The sequence below is a fragment of the Haliotis asinina genome, chromosome 14 (assembly GCF_037392515.1).
Source record: "Haliotis asinina isolate JCU_RB_2024 chromosome 14, JCU_Hal_asi_v2, whole genome shotgun sequence".
Classification (NCBI taxonomy): domain Eukaryota; kingdom Metazoa; phylum Mollusca; class Gastropoda; order Lepetellida; family Haliotidae; genus Haliotis; species Haliotis asinina.
In genome coordinates, this window is record NC_090293.1 from 41,001,254 (window position 1) to 41,011,100 (window position 9,847).

The window sequence follows — 9,847 nt, forward strand, 5'->3', positions numbered from 1 at the left end:
GGTCTGTCGATACAGTGCCCGGCTTCTGTACGAAGCTCTGCAAGTGTCTTTGAAATCTAAAGGGGGTCATGCGTTTATTGTAGAAGGGAGACAACTCTTCCAATCCTTCCCATACCATAGACTGGCAATTTCCGCGTGTGTTCAGAAAATTACACAAACTGTAGAAATCTCCCCGTCACCTAGGAGTATGCTAGGGAGCCATGGCAACCACTCACTTTGTATTTCCATATGTTTGATTGTCAGTCGTAAATATCTTAACCAAGTGCTATTGTATCCAATGCACTGCATTCAATGTATCTATTCTATATGAAACCAGAGACCATATAATAATCTATTATATGGTCTCTGATGAAACATTCCCAGCTCCAGTCTACGTTTAAGATCACTTATACTCTAGGGGGTGAAAATGCATAAATCACTCATTGACATCGTTATGAATGAAACCCCGTCATTAAAACTGCTCATTTCGATCTTTAATTACCTTGAATCGACCTTTTTGACAACAGTACCCAATTCTCAAACGCAAACGAAATTTCAACCAATCAGATCGGTGCGTGTCCGTGACGTAATTGTAGGTATAGATATGAGGATCTATGCAGAATTCTTCTACATTTCAGGGGGTAAACTATTTCGTTTACAAACCTGAAATCGCGAAAGCTGTTGTGAAAAATGAAAGCTATATGTTCTCATAATCTGCTATCATTTAGTTTTGTCCCCTGCTTTGCCTAGTTTTCGTGTTACAACCCTTGTTTTCATAGACGATTCTGTCAAAATCACTTGGTGTTGCTAGGTTGTATAAACCTACACGTTATTTGTCATCATTCACTTGATGCTCAGTTAATGAATTTATAACTGGTATAATTAGTGGTAACGCCACCTAGATTAACCGACAAAGGCCCCCATTTGGCATTTCGTGTGTCTGGATCGATCAAAGGATTAACCGATAACACGCTGATTGATTAATTACTTTTAAGGGGATTTAAATGGGGGATTTGTCAAAAGGTAGTGTTTATGTCTGTACATTTACTAATCTATACTGAATACACTCTGTCGTGTCTGTGTCTGTGTAAAAACAACACCCTTCTTTCAAAGGATTAACCGCCAATACATTGACTGATTGCTCATTATTGGCTAACTAAATAACATTTTTTAAAAGAATGACGCACATTATGCAAAGTGTGCGATCTTGGGTGACCAATGAGACTACAGAGCCATGTGAATAAACTGAAACGATACATCACGTTTCGTATATTAGACTGTTAAAAGACACATCACTTGGGAAATCTGCTGATGAATTATATATCACTCATTTTTGTGGATATTGATGGATACATTCCTGGAACAAAGTAATAGCCTGACATTGCTCCTATAACTTTAATTTTAATGTTTGCATTTTGTTTTTATCAGGTTGTCGTAGCTTTCAACAAAATCATTGTTTTCGTTGTGAAGTGTAATGATGCAGACGACATACACAAGGGCGTGCGTGCGAATTTTGATTCATACAGGCAAACTATAAAATGTCTACATGTTACATTCCTGTTATACATTCACAGATCGCTTCTTTTTATCAAGTTTTAATGCATACAAGTATGATTATAAAGTAATTAGGATTATGAGACCAAGTATAAAGACGGATATTGACAAGTGTCTACATACTGGTAAGTGAACGTTACAAACCAAGTAAATTTAGCCGACCTCACTTAGGTTATGTTACAGGTTGCGTGATACAAACTCCTTTTGGTTATGATTCAAATACATATTTAACTACTAGTAGAAAGTAGTTCTGATTTTCTAACTTGATGAAAACAAACCATACTGCCAATGGATTTGGCTTCACGATTTTCAAAAATGTCGGCGCCCTGTCTTAGGATGAATGCTATTACAGAAGAAAAATTACTTTCTACTGGTAGTAAAATATGTCTTTTATTGATGGACAATAGGATTTTGCATGACATTGCTTATAACATAACAATTTCACTCTTGGACGTGAGGTGGAGGTCAATATAACATTGCTTGCAATATTAATGTCACGTCGACGCCCAACTTGCTTCCTAGGTAGACGTCCTTGTGTTAAAATTTGTGTCATGCAAAATCCTTTTAGCCATGATTCAAATGCATATTTAACTACTAGTAAAAGTAGCTTTGATTTTCTAACTTAATGAGAACAAACCATAATCTCAATAATTCTAACGGACTTTAGCCCTTGACTTCACGATTTTAAAAAATGTCTGAGGATGAATGCTATTTAAGTTTGTTTTCAAAGACTTACAAAATCAAACTTACTTTTCATTGGTAGTAAAATATGTATGTTATTGATGGACAATAGGATTTTACATGCCATTGCTTATAACATAACAATATCACTCTTGGAAGCGAGGCGGGGGTCAATATAATATTACTTACGATAATATTGTCACTTCGACCACAACCTCGTTTCCGGGGAACAAAGCATTATATTCATGCAAAATCCTTTTGGTCAGCAATGTGTAGTAAGCAGTGTTGATTTTATAAACTCGATGAAACTTGAACTCCATTTTCTATCCTGGAAGCGTGGTATGGGGCGAACCATCCAATTTAGTACATACCACAGGCTTCCACAACGCTTGCTTCGCACACTCTAACAACCAATTTAAGCACAAACTACAGGGTCCGGTGGAAATCTGTGTATAATGATACCATCACCCAACCCCAAGGAGCAATTGACGGCAGCTCAACAATTCGGCATGTCTTTGGTGACATCCAGAAATCAGCAAAATGACTAGCTTCCTACACATTTTCTATACATTTAACTGAAAATCGTTCATTCTATGACGTCACTGTAGGGCTCTGGCGACAGAGTTACGTAACCTGTCTGCTGTTTCGTTTACGGGCGAGAGAGAAGTAGACGGCTCTATAGCAACTTTTGAGCGCTTGGTATTAATTAACCACAAGTTTTTTTGTTTTTTTTTTGTTGTTTTTTTTTTTTTTTTTGGGGGGGGGGGGGGGGGGGGGAGGTTGTCCTTCGCTTCCGGGAAATAATGGTTCATGTAAATTGCAGCCGTTGTGACTATAACTGCCTCGAAACTGTTTTCATTCACTTGGCTTATACATGTTGTGATCAGGTATGAAACCTTGTTCCATGTTAGTACCTGACTGTGTGCTGGTGTTGGATAAACAGTGATCGACTGTGTACTGGTGTTAGATAATTAGTGACCGAGCGTGTACCGGTATTTGATAAACATTTATTGTCTGAATGAGGACTGTTTTGGATAAACTGTACCCTAGATCCGAGTATTTACTGATGACAGTGTTACACCCGTTTCATCTGTCATTACTGTCACACGCGCCCTGGCATACACACAATGGTCATGCTGGTATTTTAAGACCGTAATCATTTCGTAATTGGGTTTGTGTTAGATGTTGACACCTGGTTCTATTGGGACACGTCATATCATTCATCGATGTCGAGTTGTATTCTAAAACTTCCTTGATATTCACGTCGCTGACGTGGTACTGACACTGACATCGAAGTGTTTCGAAAGGAATGTGCGCGCTGCTATTAGTGCTTAAGACGTATGGCATAGAGTAGAATGTCATTAAAAAACCAGCTGGGTTATACGTCTCATTGGGAGTATTCACCCTTTACAAGGCAGCTGAAACACGAGGTTTCTGGCATAAGGGCAGGTATACGCGGAGACTGCACAAACAACACACCCGATAGCTGGTTGCGTATAACTGACAGACTGGGAAGCGTGTATACATGTTATTGCTTAATGGATGTAGTACTTATGTCGAGAACCAGCTATCAGATCCGCTGTCATACTGTTGAAAACACTCTATTTTTGGAATGAAAACAAATACTTGAAGAGAAAGAATAGGAGTATTTAGTTGATGGGGAGGAATAGAAATACTTAGAGTGGTTGATGGGAGGAATAGGAGTACTTGGAGTGGTTGATGGGGGGAAGGAATAGGAGTGCTTGGAGTGGTTGATGAGGGGAAGGAATAGGAGTACTTGGAGTGGTTGATGGGGGGGAAGGAATAGGAGTACTTGGAGTGGTTGATGAGGGGAAGGAATAGGAGTACTTGGAGTGGTTGATGGGGGGAAGGAATAGGAGTACTTGGAGTGGTTGATGAGGGGAAGGAATAGGAGTACTTGGAGTGGTTGATGGGGGGAAGGAATAGGAGTACTTGGAGTGGTTGATGGGGGGAAAGGAGTACTTGGAGTGGTTGATGGGGGGAAGGAATAGGAGTACTTGGAGTGGTTGATGGGGGAATAGGAGTACTTGGAGTGGTTGATGGGAGGAATAGGAGTACTTGGAGTGGTTGATGGGAGGAATAGGAGTACTTGCAGTGGTTGATGGGGGAATAGGAGTACTTGCAGTGGTTGATGGGGGAATAGGAGTACTTGGAGTGGTTGATGGAAGGAATAGGAGTACTTGGAGTGGTTGATGGGAGGAATAGGAGTACTTGGAGTGGTTGATGAGGGGAATAGGAGTACTTGGAGTGGTTGATGGAAGGAATAGCAATACTTGCAGTGGTTGATGGGGGAATAGGAGTACTTGCAGTGGTTGATGGAAGGAATAGGAGTACTTGGAGTGGTTGATGGGGGAATAGGAGTACTTGGAGTGGTTGATGAGGGGAATAGGAGTACTTGGAGTGGTTGATGGGAGGAATAGGAGTACTTGCAGTGGTTTATGGGGGAATAGGAGTACTTGCAGTGGTTGATGGGGGAATAGGAGTACTTGGAGTGGTTGATGGAAGGAATAGGAGTACTTGGAGTGGTTGATGGGGGAATAGGAGTACTTGGAGTGGTTGATGAGGGGAATAGGAGTACTTGGAGTGGTTGATGGAAGGAATAGGAGTACTTGGAGTGGTTGATGGGAGGAATAGGAGTACTTGGGGAGGTTGATGGGAGGAATAGGAGTACTTGGAGTGGTTGATGGGAGGAATAGGAGTACTTGGGGAGGTAGATGGAAGGAATAGGAGTACTTGGAGTGGTTGATGGGAGGAATAGGAGTACTTGGAGTGGTTGATGGGAGGAATAGGAGTACTTGGGGAGGTTGATGGGAGGAATAGGAGTACTTGGAGTGGTTGATGGGAGGAATAGGAGTACTTGGAGTGGTTGATGGGAGGAATAGGAGTACTTGGGGAGGTTGATGGGAGGAATAGGAGTACTTGGAGTGGTTGATGGAAGGAATAGGAGTACTTGGGGAGGTTGATGGGAGGAATAGGAGTACTTGGAGTGGTTGATGGAAGGAATAGGAGTACTTGGAGTGGTTGATGGGAGGAATAGGAGTACTTGGAGTAATCAAACGGAAGGAACAAGAATACTTAGAATAGCTAACGCAAAGGGATGAAAGAACAGTTATGAAGAAACAAAAGACACAAATGGATGTACTTGTTTAAATAAATGTGAATATATCAACAGAATAATTAGGTGTATGCGTAGGAAACGAAAAATGGACCAGGAGTAATATATAAATGAGAGTCATAATGTGGAATAGGGTGAGTGTAGTCAATGGAGAGGAGAACGTGTTAGGAACACACAGAAAGAGGTCGGAAACAAGTGAGAGTAATTGTTAGTGACGATTAACACTACTCGTAGGGGACGAAATAGGAGTAATTGTCGGGAACTGATAGGGAACGAATAGAAGTGACTGACAGGAATTTGAAGGGAACAAACTCGAGTTATTGTCGGGAACTTGTCGGGAACAAATAGGAGTAATTATCGGGAACTCGTAGCAAACGAAAAGAAGAGAGTGCCGGAATACTGAAGGGTAATATACAAGTATATGCGTGTAACTGCTGTGAATGGTGTTCTGGCCTGATTGTCCTGCTGCTGCTGCTGACGCCGCACTGTGCCGCCTAATAACAAACACATACAGATTACAACGGGGCTTGCAGATACTATAAACTTCTGTCTTTCAGTACAAAGTTGAAAGAAAACGCAAACACAAGGAGGCTTTGTATTTCTTAATAAGGGAGTTTCCCCAATGACGATACTATGTACGATGTGGCGTTCGTTTGTCGTCGCCGATTATACGTACGCGGCCAGATATCTAGGATGTCTGTCCTCGAAGCATATACTCGGAGAACAGCGCGACTGTCACGGTTTACTAGGTGATTGAGTTATATAGTGCTAAACGTTTATATGGAACATATGGGACCATTGTCCTCGAGGTATATACACTGCCAAACTGGAATATAGATCATATGGGACCAGTGTCCTCGAGGTATATATACTGCCACACTGGAATATAGAACATATGGGACCAGTGTCCTCGAAGTATATACTGCCACCCTGGAATATAGAACATATGGGACCAGTGTAATCGAGGTATATATACTGCCAGACTGGAATATAGATCATATGGGACCAGTGTCCTCGAGGTATATGCACTGCCATACTGGAATATAGATCATATAGGACCAGTGTCCTCGAGGTATATATACTGCCATACTGGAATATAGAACATATGGGCCCATTGTCCTCGAGGTATATATACTGTCAGACTGGAATATAGATCATATGGGACCAGTGTCCTCGAGGTATATATACTGCCACACTGGAATATAGAACATATGGGACCAGTGTCCTCGAAGTATATACTGCCACCCTGGAATATAGAACATATGGGACCAGTGTAATCGAGGTATATATACTGCCAGACTGGAATATAGATCATATGGGACCAGTGTCCTCGAGGTATATGCACTGCCATACTGGAATATAGATCATATAGGACCAGTGTCCTCGAGGTATATATACTGCCATACTGGAATATAGAACATATGGGCCCATTGTCCTCGAGGTATATATACTGTCAGACTGGAATATAGAACATATGGGACCAGTGTCCTCGACGTATATACTGCCATACTGGAATATAGAACATATTGGACCAGTGTCCTCGAGGTATATATTGCCGAAGTGGAATACAATATTGGACCAGTGCACTGCCGGGCACACATACCTTCGATTGGCACAAGGTGACAGGACACCCCCAGCCAGTATACACGTGGCTTACAGTCAGTGCGGAACGAATCTCTAGCAGCACGTGGGCAACAAGTGTATTGTGGTGACAATTTCTGAAAAGCGTTGATTGTGTTACAGAGGAATAGATGCATTTCAGGTGCTACAACATACGCTGTCTGGCTTTACGAAGTCCTGTAATACCTTGATGAAAGTGGTCATTGAAAACAGTGGACATAAAATACCTTACCTGACTGGCTTTGTGTTCACAAGGGTGACGAACTTCTTGATTTTGTTAGCGAACAGTCGTAGTTTTGCGTACCGCTCTATTACTTAGCGTCACGTGAACCCTTTCTTCCCATCCGATTTGACGCACTTAGAGAAAGTGTTTTAAATCCTTGTCAGAGTCTTGCCAAATCACAGCATCAGTGTCACGTGCTGCGATGCGTTGTCAGTAGCAACAAGACTTCCTCCGAACATTTATAGCGCCAGCTGATAGCCTGTGCTCACCTCCGCGTGTTTGATAAAGCATGGCTTGTTGATATAAATACAACCAGTCCGTACTTTCGCTTCATTAGTCTGTTTGCATTTGTTGTCAAAACCTGGAATTCGCTCTCACATAATTGTAGAAATCCTGAAAATGTTTTTGGGGGATATTAAGAGCAGGATATAAACACGGCTACAGCAGTTTTGAAACGGGGCAGGTGCATAGCATCATAGTTTTCGGAGTGGGATGAGATGTATTGGTGAAATTTATAACCTTAGAGAAAATAATGCGTGTGTTGTAAGCCAGAACATAAGAGTATAAATATTTGTATATGATTATGATTCATCTTCCCAAAATAATACGTATGTTCAAAGGTGAAGAAGATGGCAGGAACGCTGCATACCTCCTGAGATGTTTCCGGTACAAACGGGTTCTGTTAATTAAGCTACAGTGCATTTTGTTCCTAACATACTGCGATGTCATGTCTATTTGACAGAAAGAAGTCAGCACGTGACGCCGTGACTCACGATGATGACGTGTTACACAAGTCACGCAGCCTGATATCACTTGGTCATGCAGATGGGTCGTCATCGCGTCCAGTCTCACGTGCACGTATACCGTGAGCTGCAGTGAAAGGGAGTACATCGTATCCTGTAGGACTACAACAGTTTGTTTGTATATATATATTTTTTTAAATATTCCTTATGGTCGTGTAACCGAACGCCTGCGTCATCAGACATGTTTTGGCAATGGAATATCCCACAGGTGGCACAACTCATCACGTGAAACAACATCATGTACACAACTAAATGAATCTTCTGCCATCATCATACTGCCAGACAGGACTACCCCTAGTACTGACTGTACAGATATTACCCTGAGAGCAACAGAGCGCCCACGCCCTGGCAGGACTCCAGGGCAATATTCTTTTAAAGGACAGCCAGTCACTATGTAATGACGGGCGACCGCTGACCCGGTTAACAGGATGTATCTCGTCAGATCATTTATAGTTAATGAGGGACGTAAAATAATAGATAGTAGGCAACGCATATTTTGTGCTTCATACCGGGTGTAGCTACCATTACAAGAAAAATGCTCTGTCTTGCACATGATTGTTGCTGAAAAACCTGGACAAGCCCTCTAAAGATGAATTTTTGCAACATATCGGGCTTAAACAAAAACCTGCGTGCTACACGCCTATTCGTTGTTGAAGAGTTTGTGGGAGTTTGTGTACGTAGTCAATATGTTTGTATATACCAACCCGTGCCATGTTCTAACGCTTCACTAAATGATACGTAGTCTATTCTGACAGTTCCTGAACCATAGTATTTTCCCCACAGCCCTGCCCACTCTGTAGTGCTAAGCTCTAAGTGAAGCAAGTCTAGATTCCCGAAGGGTTTGGTCTGCCCTTGGGCTCCTTTTCAATTTATATGGGATTGTATGTTACTATCAAAAATGTATATATTCAGCGACTATATAAGCATTAGTCTAACTGATGTGTCGAGTGGTTTGTGGTAACTTCACCCCGATAGCAGACATTGTATTATAGACTTGCACAAGTCTAATCCGTCCTACCTCTTATACTACTTTCTAGGTAACCGTCCTTACGCTGACATTCATAACCAACTATAATGTAACTAAACGGAAGTCTTTAGAGGACGCTGAGGCTGCCCGTCGCTGACTAAAGACTGGAAATGGATTAATGTGCCCAACCGGTTTGACGTTCCAAACATATGCATTGTCTGATTTAGCACATGCACGTGTATATAAATAATGTACTCAAGAACAATAATTCCACAACGTACAGGTTGACGGTTGCGACACGTGTTTGTGTACATGTAGCCAGGAACAACGTATAGGTTCACAGTTGTGACCCGCGCTTGTGTACATGTAGCCAGGAACGGTATACGTGTAGACGATTGCGTCACGTGCTTGTGTACATGTAGTCAGGAAAAACGTACAGGTTGACGGTTCTGACACGTGCTTGTGTACATGTAGCCAGGAACAACGTACAGGTTGACGGTTGTGACACGTGTTTGTGTACATGTAGCCAGGAGCAACGTATAGGTTGACGGTTGCGACACGTGTTTGTGTACATGTAGCCAGGAACAACGTACAGGTTGACGGTTGTGACACGTGTTTGTGTACATGTAGCCAGGAACAACGTACAGGTTGACGGTTGCGACACGTGTTTGTGTACATGTAGCCAGGAACAGTATACGTGTAGACGGTTGCGACACGTGTTTGTGTACATGTAGCCAGGAAAAACGTACAGGTTGACGGTTGTGACACGTGTTTGTGTACATGTAGCCAGGAACAGTATACGTGTAGACGGTTGCGACACGTGTTTGTGTACATGTAGTCAGGAACAACGTACAGGTTGACGGTTGTGACACGTGTTTGTGTAC